This window comes from Coenobita brevimanus, chromosome 17 (assembly GCF_032717465.1).
Source record: "Coenobita brevimanus isolate Jiangsu-jjx chromosome 17, ASM3271746v2, whole genome shotgun sequence".
Taxonomy (NCBI): domain Eukaryota; kingdom Metazoa; phylum Arthropoda; class Malacostraca; order Decapoda; family Coenobitidae; genus Coenobita; species Coenobita brevimanus.
In genome coordinates, this window is record NC_136970.1 from 27,233,450 (window position 1) to 27,245,718 (window position 12,269).

Consider the following 12,269-nt stretch of genomic DNA (forward strand, 5'->3'; position numbering starts at 1 on the left):
AGATCGGTACTAGAACTCTTACAAAGGAACAGGGCATAAAAACTCGGTAGGACACCTTAACACATATGTTGCTTTAATCCAATTTCCCTTACAATATACATGCAATGGTATACAAAATGTAGAACGGGTATAGTGACAGGCTAGTTAACAATAATACATCACGTCACACACACTGACAACACTCGAGTTATTGCACAGGAGAATAATACAGAGGGATGGTGACACAGTTCATACAGTCCTATCTCCTCAGGACCTCAGTCCATGTATAGTATTGTTATGAAGGGAGATTTGCCAGTTAGGTAGTCTCGTACCTTCGAGACGTTTCTGGTACCGTAAGTTCCTGTACGAGTCATCAGAGTTGCCAGTTAGCCTGCTGTTTGTGAGCGTAGTTATTTCGTAAGTTATGCATTAATTTAATGTGCTTTTTCTCAATGTTTTATTTAAGTGATTGTTTGTTAAATTATGTAATTCAAGTTCGTATGGTAAATGATTTAGAGTGTTATGTAATGTGAGACAACTCTAGCATGTTTTGATGTCTCGTAGTTGGTAACTGTTGTTGCTAGGGGCTGATGCAAGACAGTATGTCCTAGAATGCTGGAGAAGTAGAAGGTTCAAGAGTAATGCAAGCTTATATAAGGATGGGGTAGAGACTGTTTTGAATGTTGAGTCGGGTCTCAGTTCAGTGTGAGCGAAGTGCAGTCGGTTTTGGTTCAGTCTGAGTGTAGTGCAGTGTCAGTGTCAGTGAAGATTGTATACTTTTGGCACTTGTGAAAACAGTGGCAAACAGTGACGGGTTATTGAAGTTTGTATATCATTGGAACTTGAGAAAAGAGTGAAGTGTCAAGCATTAAGTGTAATAACTGAAGTGTTGTTAGGCATTACGTGTAATAACAGTTAGTAAAGTGTGTATAGCTCCAGTGCTTGTGAGAACAGTGAAGTTGGAAAGAATTAAGTGGAATTATTTGGAAAATAAAGACAGTGAACTTAAGAAGCCAGTGTTTATTTTCGCCTCAGCTGATCTTGTGTACTGCACACCTAAAGGCTGACCATAAGAAGAACAACTCACTGGGCAACGTCCTTCCTGTACTGTACTACTGCTGTTGGAGCCTGTGGCAGTGTGGGGACTGGGACGTAACACTGGCGTCAGGAGTGAGGATTATTTAGGGTTGCAGTGAGTCTAGCCTTCGACATGGAAGCGGAAGGTGTGAAAACAAGGTCTAGTGCTGGACAGGAGGAGGAAATTTCCCTGGCGACAATCGTGATGCTAATACAGGCACAGAGTGATAAACTGGAGGCACAAAGTGGAGAACAGAAAAAGTTCAGAAACGAAATCAAAGAACAACTACAAGCACAGAACGAAGAACAGAAAGAACGATATGAACAGCTTCAGGAGGCACTACAGGAGCAACAGAGGGAATTACCGCTGAGAATGCAAGGACAGCTAGATGCTTTCATAGGGGAAATGAAGGAAGAACAGGAACAATGGAAGGAGGAGGTATATGCTGGGCTACGGCAGCAGAAGTATGAGGTAAGAAATAATGTGATAGAGTGTAAACAGCACGTAAACGAACAGTTGAAGACAGTTAGTGAGGAAATAGTGACGGAGTGCAAACAGCATGTGGAAAACCAGCTGAAGATTAGTGAGGGAATAATGACACAGTGCAGACAGCATGTGGACAACAAACTGAAGATTAGTGAGGGAATAGTGGCGGCGTGCAGACAGCATGTAGACGACCAGTTGAAGTCAGTTAGTGAGAAAGTAGTGACGGAGTGCAGACGGCATGTAGATAACCAGTTGAAGCATGTAGTTGACCATGTGAAGATTATCAGTGAGAAAATTGAGGCTGTAGAGAAATATTGCATTGCTGAGCCTTAGGTTGGTGTACAGGGAGCATATGAAAGGAATGGACAGTGTATGGTGAATCTTGACGGATCCTAAGTATCTAAAGGTAGCATTACAGCGTTGAATAATCAGAATGTAGGAGATTTAAGTCCTGGCCTTAATTATGATGCCCCAGTTTTTAGGCCCCAAACCAATGAAGTGCACGGCTATAATAGGGATCCAATTAAAAAGAAACCTCAGGAATTTGACGGTAGAGTATCTTGGGAAGCTTACCATGCACAGTTTGAGTTACTTGCGGATCAGAATGGTTGGGATGATAGGCAGAGGGCAGTGCAGCTTGCTACTAGCCTTAAGGGTGCTGCAATGGAAATTCTGGGTCAGATGTCAGTGATGGAGAGGAACAGCTATCAGTCCCTAGTAGAAGTGCTGGAGCGCAGATATGGAACCATGTACCAGACTGAGGTGTACAGAGCAAGATTCCGGGGCCGTGTACGGGCTTGAGGAGAATCCCTACAGCAGCTTGCTCATGACCTGGAGAGTATGGCATACAAGGCGTACCCTGGAGCAGCATCTAACCTGTTGGCTATTCTACTGAGGGACCAGTTCATTGATGCTCTTGACAGTGCAGAGTTGAAAGTGCAAGTGAAGCAGGCACAACCAAGAAGTATGCAGGAAGCACTAGCCAGGGCTCTAGAATTTGAGTCCTATGTCAGGTCCAGAACATCCACCTTTCAGGCAGGTCGTAGTGTAGGATTCAAGGCAAGAAAGGGGCAGGTATGTGAAAAGGAAAAATTTAAGGGAAGTTAACGGCCATACCACGTTGAGTACACCACTTCCCGTCCGATCAGCGAAGTTAAGCAACGTTGGGTCTGGTTAGTACTTGGATGGGTGACCGCCTGGGAACACCAGATGCTGTTGGCATAACGTTCTCCCTACGTGTCAAGTGGGGTTGGTGGAGGATTAGTGCCCCTCCCTGTAAAACAATTAACTCTAAGCCCTTGACCACCCCGTTTGGGATACATGGCGTCTGGCAATGAATGAAATGAATGCTGGTACTGTGAAAAGCCAGGACACAGAAAAGAGGACTGCTACAAGTGGAAGAGGGGATCAAGAAGACCAGGACGACCCTAAGGCCACAGTCAGATGGAATGGTGGAGAAATTCAACTGGACCCTAGGACAAGAACTGGCCAAGTACTGCATGGATGGACAAACAGAATGGGACCAGAAGTTACCTGCAATGCTGATGGCATATCGGTCTGCATCCCACGAGTCTACTGGCTACACTCCTGCAAAACTGATGTTGGGCCACGAGTTACGCTTACCCGTTGACTTGTTAAATGATGTGGTGGAGAAGACAGACCTCCAGACACTCGCACCAGGCCACCCGGAGATGAGCACTGCAACCCCTGACCGCTAGGCTGAAACGGGCTGACAAATCCCTCCTGCCACTCAATAACCTCTCCTGGAAGTTGCGCGGCCCTGGCCAACCTGCCAGGCGGCTGACAGATGATGCTGAAAGAGCATGGTATGAGCTGTGGTGGTTCGAAGGGTGGTTCTGTTGTTGGTTCAGGCCGCGGGGAGGGCAGGGGGGTAGGACTAGTAGGTATAGATCTCTTCCACGTGACGTCACGAGTCATGTGACTTTTGTTTACTGCGCCATATTGGTCGGCAAATGTCAGGCATCTAGAGAGAGAGAGAACTGCAGAATCCACAATGATATTCCACTGTTGTGCCTTCGGCTGTAAGGCAAGATAGAAAACTGTTAGTGGGGAACACTTCTACCGGTTTCTAGGCAATGAGGAAAGGCGACAGAACTGAATAGCTGCCATGAAGAGGGAGAATTGACAGCTGATGGCCGACTCCCGCCTCTGTAGCAAGCATTTCATATCAGGTGAGCCGATGATTTGTGAGCAGATTCGGACACATTTACCATTTGTAGCAGTTGTAGGTGTCATTGGATATCCTAATTATGTTAATGTCACAGAGCACAAGACCCACACGGCCATGTGTGTGGGGGGGAAAAGAGGGGGAGGGTCCATGTCACAGACAGTGTTTTGTTTTTATTCCAGAGTTTCACCCAGACCAAATCGGACATAGCAGTGATGGTCAAGAATGTTAGATGCATAAGTAAAATCGATTAAAGTACAGGTTAGGTCATACTTAAAGTTAGCTTAGGTTAGGTAAGAAGGTTAGGTTAGGTTAGGTTAAAGCTTATATTTGTATTTTTTCAATGTTTTTCAGTGTGATTCATTTGAAACTGATACTTGTGTCGTGGTGGATGATAATAATAATGCAGTACAGAATATTGTTCAACATTTCGATATAAAACTGTTATATACCACTGTGAGCCTGTGTGCTAAACAGTGTTTCAATTACAACTGAAGCATAAATGCTAGTATTACTACTTAAATTTTCTGTTTTATTTAGAAATGAATGTTGCTTCACAGAAAGCAAACTTGTCAATGTATACATGCTCCAGTTGAATATACATTTTTCACTTAGTACAGAAATACTTTAATTACAAATAGAAGGATAACTAATGTACAGTTGGCCGTACTTCCGAATTCCCTGAACTTCACCCATAGTCAGCGATGTGGCACCATAGTATTTGGATCTTTGGACACGTACCGTAGCATTATGAAGAGCTGGGACCTCGTAATAGTGACGTGGCACTGACAGTGAGTAACGGAACTTTCATTTCAGCGTCTGTGCATTATTGAACCTATGTATCAAATAGCGATAAGCATTAGGATATAACTGGACTCTGTATAGGGTGTCTAGTTTGGTGGGGAGGAAGTGTAGCTAATGGGGGCAGGGAGGGAATGGACTGGCGCGGGTCGGGCTCTCCTGTTTCTTGCTGAGTCATATACTGAGTCATAAGCTGGAACCCAATACTTTACATGAAACGAGTGAGACAACAGACTTTCACATGGTCAGGGACACACACACGGCATGGTTTCGCCTTTGTATAGAGAGCTAAATAATATATGTATTACTTGGCTCTGAATACAGTTATGAACGCCACATAGTGATACGTAAAACACAGCAGACCTCAGTTTGATAAGTGTTAGGTTTATCATGTGATGTTGCGTACGGCTGGTGCGGGGGTGGTGGAGGCTGATTCATGAGGCCACTTGGCTTGACCCGTCACCATACTTACACTAGTCAATAACAATGAAAATGAAAGTATTGTAAACCAATTATTCCTGATATTATACGGAATGTAGAAACGTTCATAAACAAAAACTTGTGTAGTTTTATATGCACATTAGTATGCCTACATCGTAGTTGCACTGTGTGCATACCTAACAGAATACCTTCATAGGTAATATCATGGTGCCAAAATGCTGCTCCCTGTTATGTCTATCAGGAATATCATATATACTTTATATGACTTATGCTGTGGCAGTATATTCATCTTGGTTGGCACCTTTTGTGCGCCACCTGAAATTTGTAACAAAACAGCCGGATATGTTTATGTGGTTATTCTCCATTTTTAGTTGATTCCATACAATGGTGTGCGATTCTTACATTTGTGGTGGTTTATTTGTTGGTTTCTTATATAACCAGATTCATACGATAGTTGCTGGTGAACCTTCTTCCTGAAAACCTTTGCCAAGCTACCCAGAGTGGGAGAGCCCACCCCTCCCCCTTCCTCACCCTCCCCTCCACCTCTAGCCATACCTCCTCCTCACCAGACTAGACACCCGATATAGGGTCCAGTTATATCCTAATTCTTATCGCTATTCAATTGATACACAGGTTCGATAATGCACAGACACAGAGGAAAATTCCGTTACTCACTGTCCGTGCAAGGTCACTATTACGAGATCCCAGCACTTCGTACTGCTAAGGCAAGGTGCTAAGGTACGTGTCCAAAGATCCAAACAAATACAGTGGTGCCACATCGCTGAAAATGGGTGAAATTTAGGGAACGTAGGAGTGCGATCAACTGTACTTACAGTATATCAACAGCCGCCTATATTTATCTTTTACCAGGTATGTAAGCTACTAAGATTTTTTTTATTATAAAGTGTATAATCATTAAACCTATGTTGTTAAAGTAAATTACCTTAATTTAAATGTCAATGTTATGTTTCACTTGTAATGTAAAAGTTAACTTCAAGAGTAACTTTGACAGTTTTGGCACATACTATCAATTAAGCTTTTTATGTAAAACTACTTTAAACACACAGTATATAGGCTGCGTATGTATCTAGGCCGATAATGACTGAAATTTCCAAAATAAGTAAATTTTTTGGTAAATTCCCAGAATTACACCCAACTCACCCTGAAGCTTGAAATTTTCATTTTTTTAAATGTTTTATAGTGTGATTAATATGAATCATATTTATTTGTCAGAAATTACTTTTCTTTTTTTCCAAACCAAGCTAACCCAACCAACCTAACCTAACCTAACTTAGGACCTAACTTGAAGATTAAGAGAGGATAACTGCAGTAGGCCAATAGGTCCATATCAGACAGCTCCCATAAGAGTGTGACTAATTTACCCTTCCTACATTAGCCCATACAGGCCCAAGCTAGGCAGCTCTCACAGGAGTGTGACTACAAGAATGACAAATTTTACTCGATTAGTCAAGGTATACAGTTCTTCCTCCAATGTCCCCATGTCAGTAACTTACTGATTACCAAGACGACTTACAAGTACCATATGTCAGTTCCCGATGTCTACATTATGCATATACAATATGACATGTCTGTTTACCTTGCTGAATGCCTGTCATGGTTTTTTTTAAAAGTATGTAGTATTAAAAGATAATATTCTTCAATAATATTTGAGATCAGGACAATGAATTGTCTTGTGAAAATCAAGCAGTGATTACTTTATGCCGGCTTACTTCGCCGATTCTCTAAGGACGAGAATTTATAAACTTTCTCAAGCAGAGACTAATTACTCACAAATGCTGTTTATTAGTACTGTTGGCCTCTGGAGAAAGTGACTCCACCCCTGACAATCAATAACTAATGCTATTAATTATAACAGATTCTTGCTGATGCATTAACTCCTGGTTGCACAACGGATATTAAGCTTAATACAAAAGGACTGGCCTAAATACCAGTTATGAATAGCAAAGCGTTTATGCCAACTAAGAGCTATAAGCGAAATAAGCTTAATGTGGAAAATAAAACATGAGTTTACATTACATTAAGCTCAAGAAAAAGAACCGTTAAATTCATTGATTACAATAAAATAAATTTACGTTACATTTCAAAATGAATTCAAAATAAGGAGATCACACTCACTCACTCACTCAGAAGCTAAACTCTTAAACCTAGGGAAAAATGAAAAGAAATACTGGTCAGGAAAGTGGACAAAGCGGATGACTGGGCATCGTTACTGAGGAAGGACACTGCATATGCTAAGCCTCTGGAATTCAACGGCGGCGGCGGGAACTGGGTGTCGTTGCTGAGGAAGGACACTGCCACACACACTACCTGCTTCCACGGCGCACAAATCTTGACTGAGTTCAAATCGTGAGAGAGAGGCAAGTGTCGAGGCGTACTTGCTAATGGCTAGAATGAGCGACACACACCCATAACAAAGTACTCAGCGGAGATGGTAAAGTCATGCAGAAAGATGATCACTTATGACACAGTGAAAAATTGTTCTGAAAACACTCCCGACCGGGTGAATACGTGGCGGTAGACTGAGTGATAAATACTGGGATTCCACGAGAGTTCGTGGTTTCCCACCAAAGTTAATGTCACGAGTTTATTCAAATACTTAATCGCGCCGACTCGTGACATTACGCCCCAAGAAAATCAAATTTTTTTCTTCAGGGAAAAAAAAAATCAATATACATACATATAAATCCTAACTCAGTCACACAAGATTCACACTGTAGTGTGAGTGTGGTATCCTGCTACAGGTGAAAGTCACAGTCGCCAGTGAGCGATAAAAAACTCGTAATTACGTTATTAGAAGCAAGCTTGACGGAAAAACTCAGTGACGACGGTGAAAAATCCTGTACTCAGGTCAAACTGAGCGAAAAGTTCGCTACATTTACATTAACAACTAATTGTTATGTAGCATAATGTATGTAATACACAGTGTATGTGTGACTGTTGTGGTGTAACTGTACCTATGTGTAAAATTACATAATGCAAATTCATAGTAAATAATGACAACGAGGCAGAAGAGAAGGGGTGGCAGCATGCGACAGGGACGACCAGCTGATCTGCTTGACAATGCTGCACCTACCAGTTGCACCTGCGAAAGGAATCAAGATGGAGCATCAAAAGTGTATTTCACTCTGCCTAGCAATCAGTACTTATGTCATTATTAAACAGGAAACGTAGTCTTAGGATTCACAAATCTCTCAGGACCCTTATAGTTTACTGGTTAATGCTTATTAACTAGGAAACGTGCCAGTTCTTGAATTGCTCAAATCTCTTAGAACAGGCAGTTTACTAGTTAACCTACCATTATTAACCAGGAAACGTGTCAGTTCTTGAATTGCTCAAATCTCTTAGAACGGGCAGTTTACTGGTTAACCTAACTCTACACTTACGATTAATGACAGGAAGCTGAGAATCCCTACGCAATCTCGGGCAGGTTACATTTTAACACCCACCGTGGGTGTGAACACTCGTGTGGATGATGTGCATTCTCCAGGAATCCTCTGAGAGGCCCACAGCTCGAGATGTTCCACTCTTACAGTAACTTTGTAAGTTCTTTGTAGCGAGTTTTGTAGATCAGTTATACATATATTAGACTCGTGGACGAGCGGTTGTTATACTTGAGTAGTTTTGTAAGTAGATAATCTTCGTTCCCATTTGTCAAGCAATGACAGAAGAGGTAAAGATGAGTATGAGACTATTTTTATTTGTCTTGGAAATATTAACAAAGTCTCACACACGAGTGAAGTATAGAATCCCGCGAGCTAACATCCTGTCTCTCTCTCTCTCCTTCTCCCTACTACCTGCCGGTTCTATGGCTAACCTCCTTCTGACCTCTGCTTCCTAAATTCTGGTGTAGCAGGGGTCATGTCACTTGTGTTACACTGTTGCTGGAATGTTCTAGAAGCCTGTGTGTATGTGTGTATGTGTGTGTATGGTCACGAGGCGCTGTCGTGTGCCTATAAAGCATTCCTTGAGTTAGAGTGTGTAAGCATGTTTAGCATTGCTCGATTCTCGCAGACACATACCTTATCATCTGACTTGCTGCTTCTATCTGTCTGTCTATCTGTCTATCTATCTATCTGTTATGATTTGTAACTATATTATGGAGTCCTGACACCACAAGGTAATTCATACACAGCCTCGGACTGTCTCTGCGGGGTTCTCAATCCTCCCCCTTAACTTACGGTACATATGTATGTACAGGCCCTGGACATACTGTGTCATGTGGGGCCAACGGGCGAGACGTCAGGGCTACACTTTTAACTGGGAACCAGGCTGGTCCTTGGATTACTCAAATATCTGAGAACGCCTATCTTACGGAGCCCAGCATACAACAGTTGCCCGTATTAGTCATCAGTTAGTAGGCGAGACATCGGGACTGCACCCACATTACCACTGCCCTCTCTTTCAACTGCTTCAGAGATTATGGGTGTGGGTTCAAATGGCGCAGGAAGGACATGTCCCTGATTGGCGTTACGTGAACACACATTGCAGGAACACACAAAACTATCTATGTCTCGTCCCATCCCTGGCCAGAAAAAGTCAGCTCAGATACGGCCCTGGGTCTTCCTTTTGCCCATGTGACCTCCTGAGGCTGAACAATGACCCCATTCTAACACTGCTAGGCGGTACTTAGCGGGAATGACAAACTGCAGTCGAACCTCGCCTTTGGGTGTTCGTGACTCACGTATATTGTCGTCTGGATATTTTTTAAATCTTTACATTACTAAGAGTTTCATATTCTTTTTTCATTTGTAGTGGTAACTTCAGGAGAAAAAATTTTTTTTTTTTTTTTTGTTTTTTTTACTGTAATAACATCCCCTTTAGAAATACTTAGAAAAGATTATCCTTGTGTGATCCTAAAACCCGCATAAATGAGGGCGAAAAGACAAATATGCAACATCGACCAATGTACCCTATATTAGATGGGAAAACCCTCCTAAATGTAATTAGAATTCAGTAAATATTTCAGAGCTTGAGAAACTTCGGAATAAAAAAAAAAAAAAAAAAAAGGGTTTTAGTCCAAAGAGTTGGCTTTCATTATGGAATTGTAAAAAATTTGGAAATTTAGAGATAAACCAGATATTAAATCTTATCTGGATGACTATGGCTTTAGAGAGGCATCTTGTGCGTCCTGATCGAATTAAAAAAATGAAATATTTCCGCCGTATGACCGTCCCTATTACATAATTATCCATATTTTCCGAATTAATATCTTTCCGAGAACAATAAATCGTTTAAGAGAAAATTCTTTAGGTATTGGTTATCAGATATATATTATTAAGAAAAAGTAGATACATTGAAGTATTGTGATATACGATTTGTATATCACTTGGTTCCCCAAATACCCATTTATTGTTCGTGATTAGCCTTAAGAAATCAGGTTGCATTAACATTAAAATGAATTGTTCTGTCGGCCGTGTTGATATTCAACTGGATTTGTAATTTCCGAAACCTATTCGCTTTATTTTTTACTCATTTTACCCATGATTTCACGATAAAAGGTATACAAATTGTAAAGTACTTACAATCCACAGCATTAGCATTTAGGGTAGATCAGAACTAATATACCAACATGATGTCTGTAAAACTTATTTTTCGTCAAAGCTGATAAATATGCGACTTCGACGAATGTGTTCAAAATTGATTGGGAGAAACTCCCAATTTTTTCCAAAAGTATGAATACATCTGAGTGATAAAAAGAATCACATTTAGAAAACTTATAACAAGATATCGATCGGAAGGTAAGGAGAGTTCATATCCTATTTGTTTACGAATAAGTTTGAATTGAATTGAAGGATCACGGAAACAAGCAGGAAACATCGAATGACTATTCTTTTATATCTGCAGTAAAAGCACTTGAAATTTACATCGAGCTTCCAGCATCAATTAAAAAAAATAATAATATTTCGAAAATATAAAAGTTCGTGTTACACAATAAGCCATATGTCATTAGGGAAAAATCACTCAAAAATGTTATCCCTCGTGAGAAGTAATATGGAAGAGCTTTTGATTCTCACCTAAAAATTTGTACGAGAAAGTACACACTATTGCAATACCGAAATATATATTTAATAACCTATTATATCTTTATTAATCATATCCCAAGACATACATTGAATGACGGCTACAAAAAGTGCAGGTTGCAGGAACTTTGAATGAACTATACTAATGTTGTGTGGATATTGATTAAAATTTTACGCTACTAACAGGGATGTTTTTTGACTATCCTCATATTTTTAGGTAACATCAGAGAATAGAAATGGTCAACTTGTTTTATTACCGAAACAGCATCCCCTATAGGAATTCATCGAATCTATTACAGTTGAGTGATACAAAACACCGCATAATATAGGGCGAAAACACCAAATATGCAACTTCCACAAATGCACCATGACAGCTGGGATAACCCTCCGAATTGCAATTAGAATTCGGAAAACATTTCTGAGGGTTATAAAATTCAGCATACAGAAAAAAATCAATAAAAATCTGAATGAGGTAAAGAAGACTGGTATTCAGTGGCTATAAGTCCATAGAGTTTGCTTTGATTAGGGAGGTGCAAAAAATACGGAAATAAGAGATGAAACTGATATTATTATTATCTGCATAACTATGGTTTTCAAGTGGTATCTCTGGCTTCAAACGGGGGGTCAATGTAACATGGGAGAAATCTCGAATGACCATTTTTTTCAATCTGCAGTAAAAGCACTTGTAAATTACATCGAGCCTTCTGAGTGAATCTAAAAAATAATAATAATAATAAATATATTTGTATTAATAATAATGTTTGCAAAATATGAAAGTTTGTATTACTCCATAACCCACATGTCCTTAGGTAAAATCTTATAAAACTGTGATACCTCGTGAGAAGGAATAATGAAGTGCTTTTGACCCTCAATTTCTACGAGAGAGTACAAACCATTGCAATACCGAGATACAGAGTTAATAACCAATTATACCATTTTTACTCATATCATTAGACATATAGTGAAAGGCGGCTAAAAAAAAGAGTAGGTTGCAGGAACACTGAATGAAGTATATTGAACTCTGGATATTGTTTAAATCGTTACATTACTAAGAGTTTCATATTCTTTTTTCATTTGTAATGGTAACTTCAGGAGAAAAAAATTGTAATTTATTTATTTTTTACTGTAATAACATCCCTTTTAGAAATACTTCGATACGATTATACTTGTGTTATCCTAAAGCCCGCATAATTAAGGGCGAAAAAACAAATATCCAACATCGACCACTTACCCAAAATTAGTTGGGAAAGCCCTC

The 12,269-nt window shown here is 40.3% G+C and overlaps 1 non-coding gene across 1 annotated transcript; it reads left to right on the forward strand.

Moving 5' to 3' along the window:
* The first annotated feature begins 2,645 nt into the window (after window positions 1–2,645).
* LOC145391289 (5S ribosomal RNA) lies at window positions 2,646–2,764 on the forward strand. The gene has a single exon (XR_013895804.1). It is a non-coding gene; the product is annotated as a 5S ribosomal RNA (ribosomal RNA).
* Window positions 2,765–12,269: the final 9,505 nt, after the last annotated feature.